Source organism: Salmo salar, chromosome 22 (genome assembly GCF_965601325.2).
Source record: "Salmo salar chromosome 22, fSalSal1, whole genome shotgun sequence".
NCBI classification, from domain to species: domain Eukaryota; kingdom Metazoa; phylum Chordata; class Actinopteri; order Salmoniformes; family Salmonidae; genus Salmo; species Salmo salar.
Genome location: NC_138312.1, coordinates 7588239 through 7613841, shown reverse-complemented (window position 1 = coordinate 7613841; position 25603 = coordinate 7588239). Strand labels below are relative to the sequence as shown.

Genomic DNA, 25603 nt, shown 5'->3' with positions numbered 1-25603 from the left:
ACTCTAATACCAACTTCACCACCAGGAGCTCTTGATCGCCGACGTCATAATTCCTCTGCAGGAGACAGTTTCATAGAGTAATATGCACAAGGATACAATTTATGGATTACCTTGTCGTTGAGACAGGACAGCCCCCACGCCCAACTCTGAAGCGTCTACCTCCACCAAAAAGGGTAGCGTAGGATCTGGGCGTTTGAGCAATGGGGCGGAGGTGAAACGTCCCTTCAGTAGGCGGAAGGCCTCGTCAGGTGCTAGACTCCACACCAACTGACGGGGACCACCCTTGAGGAGAGAGGAGAGGCGATGGAGCTAAAGTTCCTGATGAAACGGCGGTGGAAGTTGAAAAACCCGAAAACCATTGTAACCCCTTTATGGTGGTGTGGACTGGCCATAACCTGATTGCATCTACCTTGCTAACATCCATCACTCCATGCGGGCTGATCTGGTAGCCTAGAAATGAGACCACTTCCTGATGAAATTGGCACTTCTCTGCCTTGACATATAGTTGGTTGGCCAGGATGCGTTCTAGGACTACTCGGACTTGAGCGATGTGATCCTCCAAGGTAGCCGAGTAGACCAGGATGTCGTCGATATACATGAGCACCTGGCGTCCGAGCATGTCCCGGAACACCTCGCTGATGAATGCTGATGAACACTGATGGAGCATTGCCTAAGGCATCACCAAGTACTCGTAATGAACAGACATTGTGCTGAAAGCTGTCTTCCATTCATTCCTCTCCCGGATGCGAATGAGATTGTATGCATTCCGCAGGTCCAATTTGGTAAAGAACTGGGCCCCGCGGAGCTGTTCGATGGCTGACGGCACCAACGGGAGAGGGTAACAGTTCTTGGTGATGATCTCATTCAGTCCTCTGTAATCAATACACAGGCATAATCCTCCATCCTTCTTTACCACGAAGAAGAAGCCTGCAGACGCAGGAGAGGTGGACGTGCAAATGAAACCTTGTTGGAGTGCCTCATGATGTATTCCTCCATAGCCTTGGTTTCAGTCACGTACAGAGGGTAGATGAGTCTGCGCGAGGGTGCAGAGCATGCAAGCAAGTCGAAGGCACAGTCCCAGGGACAATTATGAGGGAGACAGGTGGTGCGGGTTTTGGAAAAAACCTCCGCACGTCCTGGTATACCTCCGGGATGTTGGGCTGAAGTGCAACCACAGGACTCTCAAGTGATGTGGAACCCCGGTGGACGGGAAAGCAGGTCCTCCGGCATTCGGGTGCCCAGTCTGGGATTTTCATCCTCGACCATGAGATGCTGGGGTTATGGTGTTGGAGCCATGGGAGGCTGAGGATGATCTTGTGACCTGCTGCACTAATGATGAAGGGAATGTTCTCCTGATGGATGGACTCCACAGTGAGGGTGAGTGGTGTGGTGATGTGTGTGATGATCCTGGATTCTAGTGGTTGATTATCAAGGGCTTGAACCGGAAACGGAGAGGAGAGTGGGTATGAGGTGATGTTAATAAGAAAGGAGGCAAGGGTCTGGTCAATAAAGTTCCCCGCGGCAACCGAATCCACTAGCGCTGTAGAAACAGTACATGAGGGACAGTCAGCTAGCGTGAGCGACACTAAAAAGGGTTTGGAAGCAAGTGATGAAGATAGGATACTCACACCTTCCCCAGGAGGTGGAAGATCACGTGACCATCCCTCTGCTCTCGTGGTTCCCAAGTTGGGACGTACCGGACACTGCTGAAGCTGGTGCCCACCTTGACCACAATAGGGACAGAGCCCCAGCTGTTTCCATCTGCGTCGGTCCGCCACGGGGAGCCATGTGACCCCTACTGCCATAGGTTCAGGCTCTGATACAGAGTGTTCACTGAGGGAGGGAGATAAGCGATGAGGGTACCAATGCTCCCGAAGTAGGTTATCCAGCCGGATGGCCATTGCGATGAGTTTGTCCAAGGAGAGCTTGTCATCTCGACACGCCTGTTCTGTCTGGACCTCCTTGCGCAGTCCTGTTCTGAATAGTTTATGGAGCATCGGCTCATTCCATCCGCTGGATGCTGCTACTGTCCGGAAGGTGAGTGCGTACTCGGCAGCGGTCTGGTCATCCTGCCGTAGTTGGACATGTCCAAATTTCCTGCTGCTTCCATTTGTTGAGGCAGTATTCTGTAACGGAGACGCTGGGAGTCGAGATGCAGGTGCAGCTGGTGAGTTTAATAATACAATGAACAAGGACCGATACAAACCAAGAGTAGCGTCTGGACAAGGAACACATAACCAATACTGCCTGGGGATTGAAACTAAGGGAGTGACAGTTATAGGGGAGGTAATCAGTGAAGTGATGGAGTACAAGTGTGTCTCGTGATGGGGCGCAGGTGTGTGTAATGATGGTGCCAGGTGTGCGTAATGATGGTTGTCAGAGCCAGTGATTAGTAAACTGGCAACGTCGAGCACTGGAGAGGGGGAGTGGGAGTAGACATGACAATGCTAGCTCCATCCTGGAGGTGCCGTTATGTCGTGTCACGAAAAATATATATGTTTGCATGAGTAATGCCTAAGGAAATGTATTTCCATGTTCCTGTGCTTCGAGTTCAAAAAAGTTAACCCAAAATAAGCTAGCAGTGATATTAAAAGTCTTATTGAAACATTCAGTGAACATTTTAAGGAAAATACTGAAAAACCTCCAAATAACCTATAATTTCCATTCTCAGAGCATTAATAAAACTTCCCAGGAGCCGGAGGAATAACTAGTGGTTGTGTGCCACATCATTGACTATGTAATCAACTATAACATATGTGGTTTGATACTTAAAATACCTATCCAGGTGTTGTAACATCTGTCAGGCATCAGGAACGTCTAAGAGTCTAACGTCTAACGTGGCCTATGTCTCCATGAACCGCCATCTTAACCAGACTTCTTTGGCTTCAAATGAGCTATTGAGTCTTCACATAGGAATGAATGACGTCACGTGATCAATGGCTTTGTCCATTCATATAATCATTGGTCTTCAGCACTCATTGTAAGTTTGTCAAAGTCCCAAAATCAGGGTTAGCTATCCTGCTAAAGAGCTTTTTGATGTTGGAATGCGCACGCATCACTCGAACATGACATTTGACAGTAAACAATGCCATCCTATCTGCTTCTCCCAGATCATCATCATCCATCATCCCTTCAAGTTCCTGTCATAATTTATTGATTCATCAGTTATTTTTTGTTTGTACTTCAGCTTTTAGCTGCCATGTATACAAAATAGAATTAAACACAAACAGAGAAAGCAGAGCTTACACTCACACACAGTCGGACACACACTAGACTGGCAGGGACAGACCACTATTACGCCACCAACGAACACACCACCTATGTTTTATTATGATATAATTATTGTGCATTAGCGTGGGGTTGTGTAAACGCAGCCAGACAGCTCCACTTAGTAAGGCTTGAGTGCATTCATTACCTACTGTTAAATAAGACTGCTGCTGCAGCCATCCAGACATAATTATAGACGATATGTACATTCTGGAAAAGGTTTAAACATGTGTTTTTATAGAAGACACAAATGACAGATTACGGTCCAGACATTAACCTTTTTACGCGTGAGTTACAAATATCTCTAACCGTTGCCCCTGCATTCGTTTTTTCATGAGCGTGATGGCATAATGCTCTCACTGTTCCAAAATGTGATTGGTAGGCAACAAGACAGTTATCCGCACTGCCCTCAAACCAAGGCAAGTTGCCTGCTAATTATTTATAGGCTATGTTTCAGTTTGTCAATTTCAAATTACTTTCTATCAACAGTTTGAATTGAGATGTGTTCTGCTTCCTCGTTAATTCACATAAGAAGTAGCCCATTTCACTGTTGCGGACAATTTATGTTATCGTGTTGTCGTTTCTGCTGTAGCACACCGTGTGTATGTATGCATGTATGCATGTATGTATGTCTGTATGTATGTATGTATGTATGTAGTATGTATGTATGTATGTATGGATCATAATGTATTTACTGTTTTATTCATGTTTTCAAGTACTGGTGACAAATCATGCATTCCAATTCTTGCATAGATTGTAATGGACTCGTATGATGTGTGTAAAATACTTTTTTGAATGTTGTACTGATTATGATGAGCTAATGCTAAGCTATTTGCCGGTTATGTGTGGCACCATGTTTGTTTGTCTTCATACAATGCATTCTGGTTTTCACGTAAGCGTCTGTCAGACCCAAGATGTTTTAACAAGGTGTAGTTCTCTCGACTGACTTATGGTGCTTTCAAGACAACTGTGAACTTGGAAAAACACTAGGTAAAATCATGACGTCAATGATCTTCAGGTCGGAATGTCAGAGCTCTAGAAAGAGGCCCGAGTTCCTGAGTTGGAGACTCTTGGGCTCACCAGAGATGTGGTACATTGTACATAAACTAGTCTAGCTGTTAGGTTGCTAACTTATGTTTCGTTTTTTGTCAGCGTCTCACGTCCTGACCCGAGTAAGATGTCATTTTCTATAGTAGAGTAGGTCAGGGTGTGACAGGGGGTGTTTTTGTGTTTTTCTATTTCTATGTTTAAGTTCTAGTTTTTCTATTTCTATGTTGGGATTGTTTGGGTTGTTCTCTAATTGGAGGCAGCTGATCCTCGTTGCCTCTGATTAGAGATCATATTTAAGTAGGGGTTTTTCTTCCTGGGTTTTGTGGGTAGATGTTTTCTGTATGTCACCTGACGGAACTGTTGTCGGTCGTTTTGTTGTTTTTGTTAAAAAGTATATTCATTAAAAGTAAATATGAGCACTCTATACGCTGCGCCTTGGTCCCCTTTATACGACCCCCGTTACAGAACTATCCACCACAACTGGATCAAGCAGCGTGCTCGGGAGGAAATAGATACCTGGTCTCTGAAGGAGAGGCTAGAGAGGGTAAACTGGATGTGGGGCCAAGTAATAGACAGATATAGAAGGCTGTCAGGGAGGCACGAGAGGCTACAGAAACCCAAATCATTTTTTTTGGGGGGGGCACATGGAGCAGTCGGCGGAGCCGAGGAGTAAACCAGAGACAATCCGGGAGAAGAAAGAAAATTTGGAGAAGGGAGAAATGGGAGCGTTATTAAGTTGGTGGAGGACGCACGTGTTTTTCCCAAAGGAACGTGTCGTCAGTTTGGTGCCACCTGAGTCAGCTCCCCGTACTCATCCTGAGAAGTGTGTGGAAGTTCCGGAACAAGTGATACCGGCGATACACACTAGGTCTCCAGTAAGTCTCAACAACCCAGTATGTCCTGTGCCTGCTCCTCGCACTCTCCCTCAAGTGCGTTTCCACAGCCCAGTACGTCCTGTGCCTCCTCCCCGCACTCGACCTGAGGTACGTGTCATCAGCCCGGTGCCACCTGTACCGGTCCCACGCATCAAACCTCCGGTGCACCTCCACAGCCCAGTACGTCCTGTGCCTGCTCCTCGCACTCTCCCTCCAGTGCGCTTCCACAGCCCAGTACATCCTGTGCCTCCTCCCCGCACTCGACCTGAGGTGCGTGTCACCAGTCTGGCATCACCTATGCCAGTCCCACGCATCAGACCTCCAGTGCGCATCCCCAGTCCGGAGCCTCCAGCGGCGCATCCCCAGTCCGGAGCCTCCAGCGGCGCTCCCCAGTCCGGAGCCTCCAGCGGCGCTCCCCAGTCCGGAGCCTCCAGCGGCGCTCCCCAGTCCGGAACCTCCAGCGGCGGTCCGCAGCCCAGAAACTCCAGTGGCGGACTGCAGCCCAGAACCTCCAGCAATGATCTACAGTCCGGTTCCTTCGACGACGATCCACGGTCCGGTGGTAATAAAGCGGAAGGATTAACGAGTGGAGCGGGGAGTACGCCCAGAACCGGAGCCGCCTCCTATGCTGGAGGTTAAGGTTAGGTGGACTGCATTTGAGCCGCCATAGACAATTATCACCCTTCTTTACCCTTCGGATAGTGTCTTGAACGCACAAACAAAACGCCGCTATTTGGATATAACGATGGATTATTTTGGACCAAACCAACATTTGTTATTGAAGTAGCAGTCCTGGGAGTGCATTCTGACGAAGACAACAAAGGTAATCAAACTTTTGTAATAGTAAATCTGACTTTGGTGAGGGCTAAACTTGGTGGGTGTCTAAATGGCTAGCCGTGATGGCTGGGCTATCTACTGAGAATATTGCAAAATGTGCTTTCACCGAAAAGCTATTTTAAGATCGGACACCTCGATTGCACAAAGGAGTTCTGTATCTATAATTCTTAAAATAATTGTTATGTTTTTTGTGAAGGTCTACACCTGTTGTATTCGGCACATTTGAAGTCCATACCCTGTCAAATAGAACCAATGAATGTTGAACATGATTTTCTGTTAACTAAAGTTTCCGTTGACATCCCAAATGATGACGTTCTAAACCAATTTGTGAGTAGGCAAAATGGAGACTGCATCTCTTTCCCCGTTGTCTCTATTAGAGCTCACAATAAGACCCAGATGCAGACAGCTAGAGTCACAGATGTTTATTGACCCAAACAGGTGACAGGCAAAAAACAGGTCAAAGGCAGTCAGAGGTCCGTAATCCAGGCAGAGTCAGGCAGGTACAGAATGGCAGGCAGGCTTGGGGTCAGGGCAGGCAGAATGTTCAGAACCGGTTAACTAGGGAACAGAACTTGAGAGAGCAGGTAGACGGGAATACATGCTGGTAAGACCTGACAAGACAAACTGGCAACAGACAAACAGAGAACAGAGGTATAAATACTGGGGATAATGAGGAAGATTACTAAAACAGTGCAACCCAGTTAATACATATTGATCCCTCCCAAGCACTACATATGAATCTTAAAATAATAAACATTTAATAAATATTGAAGCAGAAAGTGAATATCCAACATAGATTGATAATAAAAATACAGAGTCACTTTTTGAAGGTATACTAAAATGAGAACAATGCCTTCCAATATGGAGAAAGTTATCATGTTTGTTTTGTTTTAACCTCTATGGGCTAGGTGGGACGCTTGCGTCCCACCTACTCAACAGCCAGTGTAATCCCGTGGCGCGTTATTCAAATACCTCAAATGCAAAAACTTCAATTTTTCAAACATATGACTATTTTACACCATTTTAAAGACAAGACTCTCGTTAATCTAACCACACTGTCCGATTTCAAAAAGGCTTTACAATGAAAGCAAAACATTAGATTATGTCAGCAGAGTACCCAGCCAGAAATAATCAGACACCCATTTTTCAAGCTAGCATATAATGTCACATAAACCCAAACCACAGCTAAATGCAGTACTAACCTTTGATCTTCATCAGATGACAACCCTAGGACATTATGTTATACAATACATGCATGTTTTGTTCAATCAAGTTCATATTTATATCAAAAACCAGCTTTTTACATTAGCATGTGACGTTCAGAACTAGCATACCCCCCGCAAACATCCGGTGAATTTACAAAAAATTTACTAAATTACTCACGATAAACGTTCACAAAAAGCATAACAATTATTTTAAGAATTATAGATACAGAACTCCTCTATGCACTCGATATGTCCGATTTTAAAATAGCTTTTTGGTGAAAGCACATTTTGCAATATTCTCAGTAGATAGCCCTGCATCACAGGGCTAGCTATTTAGACACCCAGCAAGTTTAGCACTCACCAAAGTCCGATTTACTATAAGAAAAATGTTATTACCTTTGGTGTTCTTCGTCAGAATGCACTCCCTGGACTTCTACTTCAATAACAAATGTTGGTTTGGTTCAAAATAATCCATAGTTATGTCCAAATAGCGGCGTTTTGTTCGTGCGTTCAAGACACTATCCGAATGGTAAAGAAGGGTGACGAGCACGATGCATTTCGTGACAAAAAAATTCTAAATATTCCATTACCGTACTTCGAAGCATGTCAACCGCTGTTTAAAATCAATTTTTATGCCATTTTTCTTGTAAAGTGATAATATTCCGACCGGGAATCTGCGTTTAGTTAAAGTGATAATATTCCGACCAGGAATCTGCGTTTAGGTAAAAAGACGAAAGAAAATAAAGCATGGGGTCGACTCGTGCACGCGCCTAAGCCCATTGTCCTCTGATCGGCCACTTGCCAAAGGCGATAATGTGTTTCAGCCAGGGGCTGCCTCGATATCATTCAGCTTTTTCCCGGGTTCTGAGAGCCTATGGGAGCCGTAGGAAGTGTCACGTTACAGCAAAGATCCTCAGTCTTCAATAAAAAGAGCCAAGATGAACAAGAACTTGTCAGACAGGCCACTTCCTGTTCAGAATCTTCTCAGGTTTTTGCCTGCCATATGAGTTCTGTTATACTCACAGACACCATTCAAACAGTTTTAGAAACTTTAGGGTGTTTTCTATCCAAAGCCAATAATTATATGCATATTCTAGTTTCTGGGCAGTAGTAATAACCAGATTAAATCGGGTACGTTTTTTATCCGGCCGTGTAAATACTGCCCCCTAGCCCTAACAGGTTAAATACTACCCGCAAAACACCAGTCTCAACGTTAACAGTGAAGAGGTGACGCCGGGATGCTGGCCTTCTATGACTACATACACTGCTGAGACTACAGACACTGAGAGACTATAGAGATTCGAGACTAGATACCGTGAAAGTATAGATACTGTAGACCAAGTATTCCCAAACTGGGGTTGTGTGCTGTTGGGGGTACCCAAAATAAAAATGTGATTAACATAAAAAAATATATATACATATATATTTCTTCACATTTTCACAACAGTATATTTCTATTTTCCAACGGGGCTATACATTTGGGTGAGGTTTTTTTCTCGCCTGAGTAGCCTCGTTTCACTGCCAAAAGTAAAATTAAACCATCTAGTGTTCAGCGAAATAACAACACAATGTCAAATACAGGTAGCCTTGTCAAATAATTAACATCCAATCACATTATTAACCATTACTCTCTTGCAGGAAACCTTCACTCTTGCACAGACATTTAGAAACGAAACATGACAATTTGAAAAATAAGCCACAAGAGTTTTTTGAGCGAGAAAAAAAGATGACTTTTGAGTAGTAAGACCTGTATAAAAGCAACAGATACCATTAATAAGGGGCTAGACGCGTCTTTATAGGGTGAGCTACTGAGTGGCTAGGACAGGCAAGCCCCATACTATTGTGGAGGACATGCTAGTCACATGCTAATGTAAACTTGATGAAATCGGACAGTGTGGTTAGATTAACGAGAGTCTTGTCTTTAAAATGGTGTAAAATAGTGATATGTTTGAAAAATTGAAGTTTTTGCATTTTTGAGGTTTTTGAATAACGCGCCACGGGATTACACTGGCTGTTACGTAGGTGGGACGATTTGGTACCACCTACCCTAGAGAGGTTAATGAAGCTGCCAGTTGAGGACTTCTGAGGCATCTGTTTCTCAAACTAGACACTAATGTACTTGGGGCCTCCCACTCCTCTTTCTATTTTGGTTAGAGCCAGTTTGCTCTGTTCTGTGAAGGGAGTAGTACACCACGTTGTACGAGATCTTCAGTTTCTTGGCAATTTCACACATGGAATAGCCTTCATTTCTCAAAACAAGAATAGACTGACGAGTTTCAGAAGAAAGGTCTTTGTTTCTAGCCTGTAATCGAACCCACAAATGCTGATGCTCCAGATACTCAACTAGTCCAAAGAAGGCTAGTTGTATTGCTGCTTTAATCAGTACAACAGTTTTCAGCTGTGCTAACATAATTGCAAAAGGGTTTTCTAATGATCAATTAGACTTTTAAAATGATAAACTTGGATTAGCTAACACAACTTGCCCTTGGATCACGGGAGTGATGGTTGCTGATAATGGGCCTCCGTACATAGGGGTACATAGATATTACATTAAAAATCCAGGTAAAATAGTCATTTACAACATTAACAATGTCCACACTGTATTTCTGATCAAATTGATGTTATTTTAATGGACAGAAAATTGTGATTTTCTTTAAAAAATAAGAACATTTCTAAGTGACCCCAAACTTTTGAATGGTAGTGTATATATTTTCCTTCTTTATTATTTTACCCTAACTCTACCACCCCTCCCCTAATTGGAGTAAACTAATGGACAACATAACATATGCTTCCACTTCAAGCTTATACATACATTTCACGGACAGTATATTTTCCAGTTACCTTTTGTTTCTTTTCAATCCCAGCCTTCAGCTACCTTCAAGCCCTCCCATCTATCTCTGATGACCATCCAGTTTTTTCTACTGTGCTGTGTGATGTTTCACAAAAGTTCTGAACCTTTCTATTCTCATAGTTTCTACAGATTGTAAATGAAAGAAGAACCTTTGCTAAGAGTATTATTATATTATTGATCGATTGACTATGACTAATCAAATCACCCAGCAGTGCTATTTTCAGAGTTCACTCCAAGTAAATGTTGCATTTTTTCTGTGTTACAATTTAATTTAAGACTCTCTCTGTGCTTCTAAAAATGTAATCGAAGTCACTACCGGTGCGGAGAGAGCAACATCACAAGGGATTCAGGGACATACAGAGTAGAAATGTACAAAGGGGGTCAAAGCTCTACAGAAATACTGGCGAATCAACTGTCACCCTCACGTTAGGTCAGAGGTCAGCAAATTACATTAAAGGATTAAGCAATGTCTCCTGTCTCATTTCCTAACAGGGAAGTCTGAGGTTCCGCTGAGTCTTCCTCCAATCACTCAGCGCCATCTCACCAACCAATCACCACTCATAACCAACTGTCCCGCGTCCAAAATGGCACCCTACTCCCAACATAGTGCACTACTTTTAAACAGGTCCCAGAGTAGTGCACTATATACAGAATAGGGTTTCATTTCAAGGGCACACTCCCTCTCTCTGTTTGTGGAGGTTCTAGTGATCCTTGAAGCCATGCATGGGGAAGGGCCATGCGAAGGCCTCCACTCGTTTCCTCAGCTCTGCCATTCCGGCCACTGTCTCTGGGTCCTCTGGCAGAAAGTTCTTGAAGTTTGCGAGCTTCCCTGGAGACGTGAGAAGATGTTTACAACTTCTGTGTAACTTGCTATACTTGGCATCTCTTTGGCCTAGCAAATGAACATAACTTGAACTTCTTCCAGATCACTACAGAAGATGGAGAAACAGTGATTAGAAAGAAACTGACTTTAAATAAAAAATATTAATGAGTGACTGAATCGAAAACAACGACTTCTCTTGTTAAAAAAAAGGTTCTATGTGGCATCGATATGAGTGAGAAACATTTATTTTAGTGTCAAAATTGACTATGAAGTGTAAATAGGATAATTGGTGATAAAAGTCAGTCTCATCCATAACTGAGAATTGGGAGATGGTTAGGAAAACATTTTATGTCATGGAATTAAGGGTACGCCACAGTTTTCCTTGGGTTGGGTTTATTTATATTCTACCGGCAGCACTCAAATGTAATAATCAATTCAGAGATCGGCTGCACGCGACCCGATTGTAATGCCCGTGGTAAATTTGGTTTGACAAGGGATATCACTATGGGGCTAGTTAGGGACAAATCAGTAAATTACACAATGTACATGGGGAAATAATAAAACATTTAAATGACTCAACCTCAGAATGAACTATAAATTGTAGAAATTCGTATACAAATACAGAAAGAATTTAATGAGAAATACGAGGTGTGAAAATATTGTCCCATTTACTTTGTGTAATTTATTGATGGTTCCTAACTAGCCCCACAGTAGTTGTGCGCGGGTCAGCTGTTTGTTTACCTGCAATTGCTAATAACCCATCTGCAACCGCCCGACTATATGTCATAAAGTGAAAATCTGAGGCCTGCACCCGGCCGCACCCGACCCCAATTGACCTGCCAATAAAGAGAATTCACTGTAGGCCATATTTAAGACGGCAGAACGATTTTTTGACAGAGGGTACGGGATTCTTTGTCCGATTTTGATATTTCTGCTTATAATTTCAGACATTTTGGTAGGCTATTTGTGTATAATTAAATACATGCAGCTTCTCTTCAGTCATTATATGTTGTCCTAGAACAGGGTTTCCCAAACTCGGTCCCAGAGCACCCCCGGGTGCACGTTTTTGTTTTTACCCTAGCACTATACAGCTGATTCAAATAATTAAAGCTTGATGATGAGTTGATTATTTGAATCAGCTGTGTAGTGCTAGGGCCAAAACCAAAACGTGCACACCAGAATAATGCCATAAATTTATAGAATTAATGTGTCAATCTAGTTGACAATGGTAAAGTTCTCTCTGTCATCTCTGCTTCTATCGGGAGCAAAGACGTTTAGGGACCGGGAGAAAATGCAATAACTCAGCTACATCAGTTTGACCGATTTTGTAAGGAAATCGAAAGCTGTGTAAATGACCCAACATGTTTCTGATAAGATTTCAGGAGGATCGAAACGGAGGATTAATCAGTCAGTTTAGCGCATCCCAAATCTGCGTGTTTGTACATTCTAAATTGTGGCCATGAAAAGGCAAGATGGGGAGACTGATTAGGTTAACTGATTAAGTGCTAATGAGCACTCACCAGTCTTCCTCTTGACGTCAAGGCCGATCTTGAAGCCTTCATCCATGAATTCCACCACCTAGACAAAGTCGGCCTCCTTGAACTGTCTGGAGGTCAGCGCCGGGGCACCTGGGAGTCAGGAACAGGGATGTCAGACAGTGATAACAAGAGTTAGTGAGATCAGGTGTTTTATATATATATAGTAGAACAGGGTTACAGGGTATGCTCATGTTAGATTAGATTATAATCGAATGGTAAACTCCCACCCTCTTGACATTAAATGTGGCGTTCCACAAGGATCGATTGTTGGAACTTTTTTTTATTTTTATGAATAACCTACCAATAATAGTTTTTTGTTGTTGCATACTAAGCTGTTTTTTATTGAATGGAAAAGTGTTAAAGTACAGATTCACCAATGTTAAATATCGTATTTGTGCTTCTCTCTGCTACTTTCCATCGATTCCTGGGATAATTTCATGTTTTCATGTGTATCTGAGCAATTCAGCATTCAAGCAAGCAGAAATACAGCTGGTATGATGCGTTTTGTATGTTGTGCTGGTGTGTGACCCACCTAGCCTAAGGCCTCCAGGTGTCAGAGCACTCTTGTCCCAGGGGCAGGTGTTTTTGTTGGCTGTGATGGACACCAGCTCCAGGAGCCTTTCTGCTCTGGCCCCATCAATGGCCTCAGGTCCACCAGCACCAGGTGGTTCTCTGTCCCACTTGAGGAGAACAGAAATGGTAAACAGGGAACCGATTAGGAAGTATAGAATAATAGATAACAAGCTCTACTTCTTTCTCAATTTCATCAGGTGAAGGTGCATAGTTCTCTTTTTTTTGGGTGGCTGAATAAATATACCTTTGTAAATTATAATTTTGGTCTGATAAATTGTTTTGTGTGGGGTTGTGGATGTATGGAGCGAGAGAGACTGCATGGCGTACCTGTTTGTGACAGCCACCCTATGATGGCATGGTTGTGGGTAGCCCCAGTACAGAGAGGGGAACACAGAGAAGTTGATCCTGTCCTCCAAGTCATACTGGATCTCCTTCCCCTTGTCCACAGAACGCACACCCTTATGGTAGAAGTTCAGGCCAGCCCTGGAGAAGAGCAAGAGATACGGACAGCTCAATCTGGAGTTTAGGTTAAGACACATTCAGGTCAGCATCAACTTAATTGACAAAGAGACCCTGGCTAAGAAAGTGTGCACACAGAATCGGAATGGAGCCCATTTCTTTTTGATTCATTGATACTATTCCCATCTGCAAACGCATACCTAGCTCCTCGGAGGGACTTGTGTGTGATGGAGGTGGCCATGTCAGCGCACTCGAAGGGAGACGGGGCAGCCTTCCGAGCCACCCGGCCATTGATGTGGGCCATGTCAGCAAGCAGGTAGGCCTTCACCTCTCTACACAACTGGATGGGTAGGAGAAGAGACAAACATGCAGACAGTGGTAAATACTGTAGGTGAACAGATCAGAAGACAGTTTATCATTGATCACTAAGGATTGGGTATTTTTATTCCCAGCACCACAAAGAAAGAAAACACACAGTTTATATTGCTGATAACATCATATCGAAACAAGGATACAATGAACTTGACTTTTGATAAGGGTTCACACTTTTCATCACAAAAGAGTGAGAATATCCTGTATGGGCTTTCTAAACAAGAAAAGCAACAGCATGGTATCTTTAATAGTGCAATGCCTCTCCCTGTTAATTCTTACTGATAGAGCACCAAACAGTCAATAGATAAAATGTAACTGGTTCCTTGGCAAGCTATATAGAGAATTGATTAAATATGCATTATCATGATTATCTCTCCCCCAATCGCACAATATATCAGCTAAAGAATCAAGCCAGTGGTAGATTTACTAGGAGAGTTAAAATACAGGACGTAGTACAACTTTACTGTAGCCCTACGGAAGAATAGAACGGCCTTATTGATAGTGGAGAGACTGCAGGGGGGGGAAAGAGTAGAAAGTGTGTAAGAGACAGAAAGAGTAAGAGAAAGGGAGCGAAACACCAAACTATATCCCACCTAAAATACAACTAACAGAAACAATAGTAACAGTGTAGTCAACAAGTCGGAAACCAGTGGTGCACCTCTGTAAAGTCTTGGGTTTCTACATAGTGAATGGCAGTAGATTCTCTCAGGAGATTTACATACTGCTCAGCTTTAGGATGTAGTGTGGTGGACTTCGCCATCACAGACATACCTCCTAAATCAATCAATTCCTTTGTCTGACCACTCCCAAAGGGTGCTATACCGTCAAGTGTCTGACAAACAATCAGCAAACCTCCTACCTGTAGAAAAACTATATTCACTAAAACCAAACATTAAATGGACAAACCAAAATGAAGGAATTCAAATTGAACATGGATAATCCTAAAATAACTGTAAAACTTCAATTAAATGCAGTCTCAAATAGCAACGGCACACATTTCAGCAAATAATCAGCAGTTTCAAATAAATGCTGGGTGTAAATGAATTGTTTACGAAGTTATCATGAATTACCATGAGTTGTTTGAGGTTTGTTTGATTCGTTACATTAAATAATTCAGTAATGACTCAAATTGTCAATCATCCGTTTTTAATCGCCAGTAAGAACCTGCTTTGACGGATAACAGTTAAGAACTGCTAGCTAACTGGTAACAACAAAAATAGTCAACTTCGGGAGTATAGAACCCTAAAAATTGGCTGATCTCCCTCTAGTGGCTAAAGTAATAACTGACAAATGCACAGTCAAAGAGAAGAATAATTGTCAAGGAGAAGTCGTTTTTTTATTGTTGGTGGGGCATACTAAGACAAAAGAAAGGTGACAGTATGTAAAAAGCAATTTCTTGAAATGCTGGAAGTGAACTCTGGAATTAAAGAATTAAAACTATGCAAATGAGAAAAAGCTGTGTGCATTTAAGGGGGACTGTACCCGCTGATTTGACCTTGTTTTTTGGCTTGCTCTTCAAGAAATGCTGGCGGCCATGAAAGAAGCCAAAAGCAAGATGGGTTGAAAGTGTGGTTTGATATGGGTGTTTCTTGGGTGTATCCTTGCCACCAAGACACACCCATCCGTCAGAACCTTGACGACAACTGTCAATCACAACAAACAAACCTCCTGCAGGTTGAGATTAGTAACTATCGGCAGATGTATGGTGAAATGCCGGAGGAAGCTTTTAATAGGTCATTAGCCTACTGAGTAATATGACAAGAATGCAATTGCTGAATTTATGTAGTTACATTTTCAAAAATCGAATAAAATGTTGTCACATGCATCATAAACAACAATTGTAGATTAACTGTGAAATGCTTACTTACCCAACAATGGAGAGAAAAATATAAAAATTATAACATGAGGAATAAATACACAATGAGTAACATTAACAAGTAACAAGATATTCTAAAGTAAGTGCTTTGATAACATTCAAAATGAAGTAAAAGGTCCATGTAAAATAAACAACCTTTATATAATACCATAGAAGCAGTTTTCTGCTAATATTAACAATGTGCTCCTTTCATCTTTCATTCCCAGCCGATACAGATACTGTGCCTATCGGCATTTTGTCTGGTGTTAACAGGGCTACCTTGGCAAACATGTCAGTGGTCAAACACTCCAGTGTGTTGTCCCCTATACAGCAGGAGTTCCCTGATCCTAGGGCTGGGCAGTATACCGTATTTTACTATATACCAGTATTGCTGCACAGACCGGTTTGGGTTTTTACTTTACCTTCTTTATTTGAATGTTTGGCTTGTTAAATGTGATATGCTGTGTGTGACGCCCATTTTTATACTTTACACTGCTACTTGAGTCCTCCCTCTCTGCTCTCGCTCTCTCTCCATGCCGCTTTCCACACAGACCTAGGGTGCTATAATAGACAGCCTAATTGGTCCATTACATTTTGTTGTAAAGAACGGACAAAGCTTTTTGCTAATGCACTTCACAACCAAAATGACTACTACTTGTACAGTATCTGCTTGGCTGGGAAATTAGCCTACTATTGTATCAAGCCAGGGGTTGTTTTATACAACTTTCACATAACACATATTACCTGTCGCTGAAGCCGTCTGTGTCATCAGGACAGTGTCTCGGGTCACTATCAGAGGCCTCATGGTGGCGTGTCCTTTTTATTGGAGTCGGGGGAGACTCCGGCAACAATGGAGGTGGTGTCACAAGGGTACTTGTGTCACATGACACACTTTTATTCTGAGGCCTTGCTTGCCAAATTGTGAAAATAGCCTTTGCTCCTTCGGGTTGGTCCTGGCATCTGTCCATGACCAGGGGGTCAGTCTGGCACCCAACTGTTCATTTTGTCTAACCGAAAAAAACAGGTAAACGATTATCATCATCCCTCCAATTATAAACATAGCTTGAGAAATAATGTAATCTCATTTGGAAGCTAATTATATGCTTTACAGATGTAGACTGACTAGCTCCATATTGGATTAGTCAGGCCGGTGACCCCGTTACACTATGCAAACAACTAACATGTTTTGATATGGCCCTTGATTGGTTTGAGTTTGTTGCTACTAGTTAATACATTGTTGTAGTCAGACATGAGTTAGCTAGTACCACCATAGTGGCATCCAATATTTAATTGTGCCATAGACATGGCTTGCACCTTGGAGGCTAATGTGACTGTTGTCTAAATTAAACTAACTTAGAGTGGCATGGAAATACGATGGCATTGCTAAAGTAGGCAAATAATTAGTAGGAAACAACTTTGCCACATTATGATGTTGTCAAAATTACTTTAGAGATGTTACTGTTACTAGCAAAGTTCGTCAAAAATAGCTAGCAATGCTAATGTTAACTAGCTAAAATATGGTGGTCCCCTCAATCTTAGTTAGCTGGCTAAAGTCAAAATCATTTGCCTTCTTTTGAAGTGTTATTGAGTTTCCAAGGCAAATTCAAGTTGTATTGAGGTAGGCTAACGTTAGCCAACTAGCTAGTGATAATGATTATGACAATATACATAACCAGCAGTCTACAGTATGATCTATACTTACCACCACTGGGGATCAACCTATTCCTTCGGCAGGGCATGCAAGCCATAATTTACAGCATCCTGCTGGAAGCCTAGGTTCAAAATATACCCATCTTCAACCTAGCTGGAAGCATGCATTGCTTGGTCAATCCTATCAGTGTTGCCAACCCCTCAGTAAGGAAAGTAGCTATTGGCTGTCCTAAAAGTTGCTAGAAGTCTCTAAATGACGTCATCACATAATGTGCATAATTGGCCATGTGCATGTAATTGTGATGGACGCTGTAGGAGAGGAATAACATCGTGGGAGAGACAAAAAGTGAGTAAAAAACACCTTAAATATGTTTAGAACTACAAATGAACTTTCTTCTGTCGATTCTTGTTTTTTTTATGTCACAATTCCAACCCTCCTCCTTTATCCGGGCTTGGGACCGGCAAAAGGGACCCTAAAGAGACACTCTGGCGGAGTTACTTCGTTTTTTATTTTATTTAATTTTTTAGTTTTTTGTTTTTTTGTTTAGTTTTTCCACATTTACAACCCGCCATGAATGTAAGCCAGGGCGGGATCAGCATCAGCACTACACTCAATCATATGACCTACTGAATAGATGAGTCTTCAGTAAAGACTTAAAGGTTGAGACCGAGTCTGCGTCTCTCACATGGGTAGGCAGACCATCCCATAAAAATGGAGCTCTGTAGGAGAAGCCCTGCCTCCAGCTGTTTGCTTAGAAATTCTAGGGACAATAAGGAGGCCTGCGTCTTGTGACCGTAGCATACGTGTAGGTATGTACGGCAGGACCAAATCAGAAAGATAGGTAGGAGCAAGCCCATGTAATGCTTTGTAGGTTAGCAGTAAAACCTTGAAATCAGCCCTTGCCTTAACAGGAAGCCAGTGTAGGGAGGCTAGCACTGGAGTAATATGATACATTTTTGTTGGTTCTAGTCAGGATTCTAGCAGCCGTATTTAGCACTAACTGAAGTTTATTTTGTGCTTTATCCGGGTAGCCGGAAAGTAGAGCATTGCAGTAGTCCAACCTAGAAGTAACAAAAGCATGGATTAATTTTTCTGCATCATTTTTTGACAGAAAGTTTCAGATTTTTGCAATGTTACGTAGATGGAAAAATGCTGTCCTTGGAACAGTCTTGATATGTTCTTCAAAAGAGAGATCAGGGTCCAGAGTAATGCCGAGGTCCTTGACAGTTTTATTTGAGACGACTGTACAACCATCAAGATTAACCTGTTATGGATAGGGGGCAGTATTTTCACGGCCGGATAAAAACCGTACCCGATTTAATCTGTTTATTACTCCTGCCCAGAAACTAGAATATGCATATAATTGTTTGATTTGGATAGAAAACACCCTAAAGTTTCTAAAACTGTTTGAATGGTGTCTGAGTATAACAGAACTCATATGGCAGGCCAAAACCTGAGAAGATTCCAAAAAGGAAGTGCCCTCTCTGACCATTTCTTGGCCTTCTTTAGCCTCTTTATTGAAAACAGAGGATCTCTGCTGTAACATGACATTTTCTAAGGCTCCCATAGGCTCTCAGAAGGCGCCAGAACGTTGAATGATGACTCTGCAGTCCCTGGCTGAAAAACAGTAGCGCATTTGGATAGTGGTCGATCTGAGAGCCCATAGAGGTTAAAGTAAGTGCCTTATTACGTTATAATAGTTTCTGCATGTCGTGTTGTCGTTTCTACTGTAGCATAATATTTTTGTGTATATTCCTTATAACCGCAGACACGTGAGGTAATGTTATTCATTTCATAACCTTTATGATGTTATACTCAATGCTTACGTAGCTAGCTACATTCTATTAGCTCTGGAAAACAATGCTAATTGCATCAGAGAAGTATTAGCATGTGTTGTATTTTGAAGCTACCCTGGCCTTATGACTCCCAAGTGGCGCAGCTGTCTAAGGCACAGTGTCTCAGTGCTAGAGGCGTCACTAGAGACACCCATGTTCATATCCAGACTGTGTTTCTATCAAAGCAAGTACCTCATTACGTTATAATAGTTTCTGTATGTCGTGTTCCACTGTAGCTCACTGTATGTATGGAGCATAATATATTTGTGTATATTCTTTATAACCGCGGACACGCGAGGTAACGTTACTCATTTCATAACCTTTATGGTGTTATATTCAATCGTGCTTATGTTGCTAGCTACATTCTACGATTAGCTCTGTAAAACAATGCTAATTGCGTCAGAGACGTATTGGCTTGTATTTTGATGCTACCCTGGAAAAATTGAAAAATATCTTCTTATACCACTTGGTTGTTTTCTGAGTGCATTCCACAAAGCTGTTTATCATGTCCGCCTTATCCACTGCCCCCATTTTGAGGTTTTAGTCAAGCACGCAGTCTGGTTTGATTTTTCTCTCTCCTGTCAGGTGGTCCACCTTCCCTGTGGCCGACATGGTTGCTATATGGACAGTAGAAAGGAAAGGACATGGATGTCTTGTTTGTCATGCCACTTTACTGCCAGCTGTTGACATTTCTTATTTCGTATGACGGGTCATTTAGGATGGCAGTAGCATTGTTGAAATGCAGCCATCGCAGCAGAACTAGGAAGCAGTCTTGGGAAAAGAGGGTGGCAAAGAAGGGAGTTGCAAACATAGGACCTGTGCTCCAGTATTCTCTTAGGGAGTTCTTCTTTACTATCCCCATGAGAATGACTGTCACCAGGAAGGTATACATTTCTCTAGTTGTGGTTGTCCTCCCCACTCCTGGCTGCTCTCTCTTCTCCTGTAGCTCCAAGGCATAGCGATTGGTCTCTGCTATGTCTCCCACCAGCTCCTCTGTCCAAAACAACTTGAAGCACTCTGCCCCAGATGGAAATGGCAAGGGGCTTTGCACTCCAGACTGGGACTCAAAGCAAACAGCAGGGCCAGGAGGGGTGAAATGGCTGGCAGCCTTCCAGCTACCACAGAACTCCTGTACTTCATCCACTGTCAGTCTGCTCCATCACCACCAGCATCTTCAAAGGGAACTGGGACTTTGTCAGTGGACAAGGGGTCCTCAGATTCAGTGTTCTCAATTGTTGGGGGGGCAGCTCCTCACTGTCACGGTCAGAATCTGATTCCTGACTTTCAGACTCATTGTCAGAATTTTTTTTAAATCTCCAGAAGTTGTCTCCTTTTGAAAGACATTGCTAATGCTACAGCTTAGCTCACCAGCTACATACATAAACAACAACACTGAATGGCTGAGAGTGGGAGTAAGAGGTTACGTGATTGACTGCCTGCACGCGCCATTTGTATCAATAAATCACTATCAGAAAATGTTTTGTGTGGTAATTATTGATATATTTACTGTTTTATTCACATGTTTTTCAATTACTGGTGATAAATCATGCATTCCGATTCTTGCATAGATTGTAATGGGCATCTGTGTGTAAAATACATTTTTTGAAGGTTGTACTGATTATGATGAGCTAAGCTAATTCCAGCTATGTGTGAAGCCATGTTTGTTGACATACAATGCATTCTGGGTTTCACGTAATCTTCTGTCGGACCAAAGATGTTATAACAAAATGAGGTAAGGGTTCACTCATTTTTTGAGAACTTCAGGAAGTGAATGGTGGGATGTGAACGATGGTAGACGACACACCCCTTCAACATGCATACTGTTAACAGACCAAACTCATCTTGTCTTCTATTATCTTTGGTTTCTGTGAGGAAAAAAAGCATGTCTGTGCGCTGAAACTAATCATCGTCGGATTACTTTCGATTTCTAGAAAGTGTTTTACTCAATTATTTAGATCAATGGTGAGCTCACCCGTGATGTGATTAATTATACATAGTAATTGCTATTAGCTAATTCATATTGTAGTTTGTCAGCCGAGAGTTAGAAAATATGACCGCTTGTGTTGCGTCAATCTTTCCTCAGTTAGCGCTAGGACAACTGTAGTCTACATTTTTCCGATTTGGATGATTGTGTTAAGCTATAAATACTTCTGTGAATATCTGAACATTGCATCCAAAAATAAACTGCTCACATTCTGGACATAACTTTGTAAGGACTGTGTTTATGTAAATCGTTTCTGAAAAAAAGTGTGGCCAGCTCAAATGCTGATTGTTGCGTCATTCGAAACTGGCTATTCTAAATAAGCGTTCTAATCACACGGGTGTGATCATATGCTTCAGGGACCACTGTAGAACGATCACACCTGTGTGATGGTATGTGTGAAAGGATTAAATTCTCTGACAACAGCTCTGGTGGACATTCCCACAGTCAGGATGCCAATTGCATGCTCCCTCAAAACGTGAGACACATGTGGCATTGTGTTGTGTCACAAAACGGCACATTTTAGAGTGGCCTTTTATTGTCCCCAGCACAAGGTGCACTTATGTAATGATCATTCTGTTTAATCAACTTCTTGATGTGCCACACCTGTCAGGTGGATGGATTATCTTTTGAGAGAAATAAGCTTTTTGTGTGTATGGAACATTTCTGGGATATTTTATTTCACCTCATGAAACATGTTACCAACACTTTACATGTTGCATTTATATTTTTGTTCAGTATATGTTTTCCCCTTTCTCTAATCAACATTATTTAATTATTTACTGTTATTGCTGATGTCATCTCACTTCGCTTTAGCATCCGTGGCCTTGTCATTCATGCTATAATATCTAATCTGAAAGAGAGAGAGAGAAGACCAAGAAAGAAAGAGAGATGAGAGATATAGAAGACCGACAGAGAAGACAGAAAGCGCGAGAGAGACAGAGAGGTAGTAAAAGAAAGTGTCTGTACCTTCATAAAGCGAGCATAGTCAATGACGCATGCATAGGCGCTGGTACCTAAAATGATCACCTTGGGCCGGAAGAGACGGGCAGTCACTTCCAGCTGGTTGTAGTCAGTGAGTCATATGGTAGGCTGGTGAGAGGGAGGAAAGGAGAGAGGGCAAGAGAGATGGAGGGCAAGTGTGAGAGATGGAGGGAAAAAGGGATGAACAAGTACACAAACACCTGTTCGAGACTGAAGCTTTACAGCTAAATGAGGGAGTGAGAAACCTATGCATACAGGCAGAATGCACTGAAAAGGTATACATTTCTCCATATCGGTCCCATTCAATTGTCATCAACCCCAAAGCTTTGCACCTACAGCTTCCTAAGGACAGGGCAACGTGCTTTATTTAGACAGAGGAATAATCTCCCATCTCTAGATCCCTCCTCACTCCATTAAGGTGGTGTCTCTCTCTCACACACACACACACACCGCCCCTCACTACATCAAGGTAAAGATCATTTTGAGGATGGAGGACAGAGAGAATAGGACAAAGTGGTGTGAGTGAGAAAGTAGGATAGAGTGGTCCCTGCCGGCCAGCATGTTGATTTCCTATTATCTCTCCTACAGTGGGGGCCTGCCCATTCATCCATCACACAGACACACACGCAGAGTAGAGGAGACACACACACCATTGATCACATCCCCATCACAACACACTCGGATAGACACACACACACCCAAACTTTGCACACACTGGAGCGCAGACACACACATACACACCAAAGCCTTGATCAGCACAACACACTACATTAATCACCTGCAGTGATTCCCCTAAGATTTTTTTCAGCAGAGATGGCAAAGGTAGCACCACTGCACTGTAGGGAGATGAGGAACAAGCAGTGGCTGTGGGTCTCATTCGCACCCCTGCTCGCTCTGTTTACTACAAAAGTAGTAACTTGTCACTCTGATATCAGAGGGATACTGTGGGATTTTGGATATTAAGCCTTTTTTCTACTTATCTAGACTCAGATTAATTCATGGATACCATTTTTATGTCTCTGTGTGCAATTTGAAGGAAGTTGAAAGTAGTTTCGCGAGCCATTGCTAACTACTAGTGTTACCAAAATGACTGGAAGTCTACAGGAACAGCCTGTCATTGCAGTAACACTAGTTAGCAACTTCCTTCCAACTGCATGCAAAAGCATAAAAATTGTATCCATAAGTTCATCTGACTCTGAGTAAGTAAAGAAAGGGCTTAATTACCAAAATCTCGCACATCTCTGCAGAAATATTAATATACAAAACATTTGCAACGGTGACCCGCCGGCAGTAAATAAAAATATAGGGGAAACACTAACCTGAACACTACACAGGCCAGAAGAACTGTCACAGTGGTCGTAAAGAAAGGACCAAGGCGCAGCGGGAATGTGTATACTTATCTTCTTCTTTATTAAAGAAATGAAACAAAACACTTGAACAAAAACAACAACAAAGAAACAGTCCTGTGAGGCACACAGCTACACATAGAACAACTACCCACAAAAACCCATGAAAAAACACCCCTACTAAATAGGACCGACCTTCAATTAGAGGCAACGAGGAACAGCTGCCTCCAATTGAAGGTCAACCCAATAAACTAAACATAGAAATAGAATAACTAGACACAGACATAGAAATAGACTAACATAGAACATTAACCAAAAAAAAAACGAAACACATAAAACAAACACCCCCTGCCACGTCCTGACCAAACTTACAATAACAAATAGCCCCTTTACTGGTCAGGACGTGACAAGAACAGTTATCAGGAAAATATCAGGAATAGATACAAACCAGTAAGTGCTCAATGAGACAGAACTAAGTACAGCACTGACCAATATGAACCAGTAAAATAGATCTAACAGGGCAGAGTAGGATATCTACTGTTAATGTCTATTATATTATATCAGTGACGAGTAGCATTTATAGTAGTAATACTGCGACTACGGATGAGGAGAAGTAAGGCCATGAATGTTCCCCACTAGCGTAGCAGACGTGAAATGTGAGCAGTGAGGGTGCAAGGGTGTATAGATCAGAGAGTGTGGACACTGGACAGGGTTACATTAGGGCTCTCAATTCATCTTTCTCAAATCATATTGGAGGAAAGGATCCAAGGTCCCGTCCCTCAGACCTTCTCCCCCAAAGGGACGGAGGTGAGGAGAGAGGACACAAGAAATCGAGGAAAGGCAAATTGAGAAAAAAACCTAGTAACCTGGGGTGGGGGTAGAGAGGGTCTCTACTTGCATTGAGCTTGTAGGGCAGGGACTCAAAATAGATAGAGGTAGCAGAGATCCTGTTCATGTCAGACATATAACCATGGGTCAGACTGCAGAAGGACAACAACAACAACGTGTTAGGCATCATGACATTAGGTTATTTGGTATATATTTACATAACATGTTGTAACTTACAATAAGTGTAATGTATACACAATATTTTTTTCTTAATATACGTTGTCCATGTCATCTAAATTAACAAGACAATACCTTTGAAAAAATATGGAACACAGTATGATAGTAAAAGATACACTGACTACCACTAACTCAGTATCACGTTTCAGGCAAGACGCAAACGCAGACTGTGTTGAAGTAACAATGTTTAATACAGCAATGGGCCCGCAAACGACAGGTCAAGTCAGGCACGGGTCGGTAATCCAGAGTAGTGGCAAAGGCACAGGACGGCAGGCAGGCAGAGTGGTCAGGCAGGCGGGCTCAGTGTCAAGACAAAATATATAAAATAATCAAAGTGGGTACAAAACAGGTCGCGTACCAACACACAAGTTGCACAAACATACAATCAAACAATCTCCGACAAGGACATGAGGGGAAACAGAGGGTTAAATACACAGCATGTAATTGATGGGATTGGAAACAGGTGTGAAGGAAGACAAGACAAAACCAATGAAAAATGGATCAGTGATGGTTAGACTTCTGCGCTGGAGCCGCGCGCCGGGGGGGTGCTGTCATGACTTCCACTGAAGTCGGTCCCTCACCTTGTTCGACCGCCGAAAACCGCCCGAACAAGGTGAGGGACCGACTTCAGTGGAAGTCATGACACCCCCCCCCCCCCCCCCCCCCGACGCGCGGCTCCAGCGCAGGGCGATCCGGATTGAGACGGTGGAAATCTCACAGCATGGAAGGATCCAACACGTCCTCCACCGGAACCCACCAGCATCTCTCCTCCGGACCATACCCCTCCCAGTCCACGAGGTACAGAAGGCACCTCGCCCGATGTCTCGAATCCAGTATGGATCGAACGTAGTACTCCGGTGCCCCCTCGATGTCCAGAGGGGGTGGAGGAACCTCCCGTACCTCTGACTCCTGGAGTGGGCCAGCCACCACCGGCCTGAGGAGAGACACATGGAACGAGGGGTTTATGCGGTAATCGGGGGGAAGCTGTAACCTGTAACATACCTCGTTCACTCTCCTCAGGACTATAAATGGCCCC

At 42.8% G+C, this 25603-nt stretch overlaps 1 pseudogene; it reads right to left on the bottom strand.

Annotated features, from left to right (window-relative positions):
• Positions 1-10786: 10786 nt before the first annotated feature.
• LOC106582600 (serine hydroxymethyltransferase, mitochondrial-like) overlaps positions 10787-25603 on the bottom strand; it is a 34818-nt pseudogene continuing 20001 nt past the window's right edge.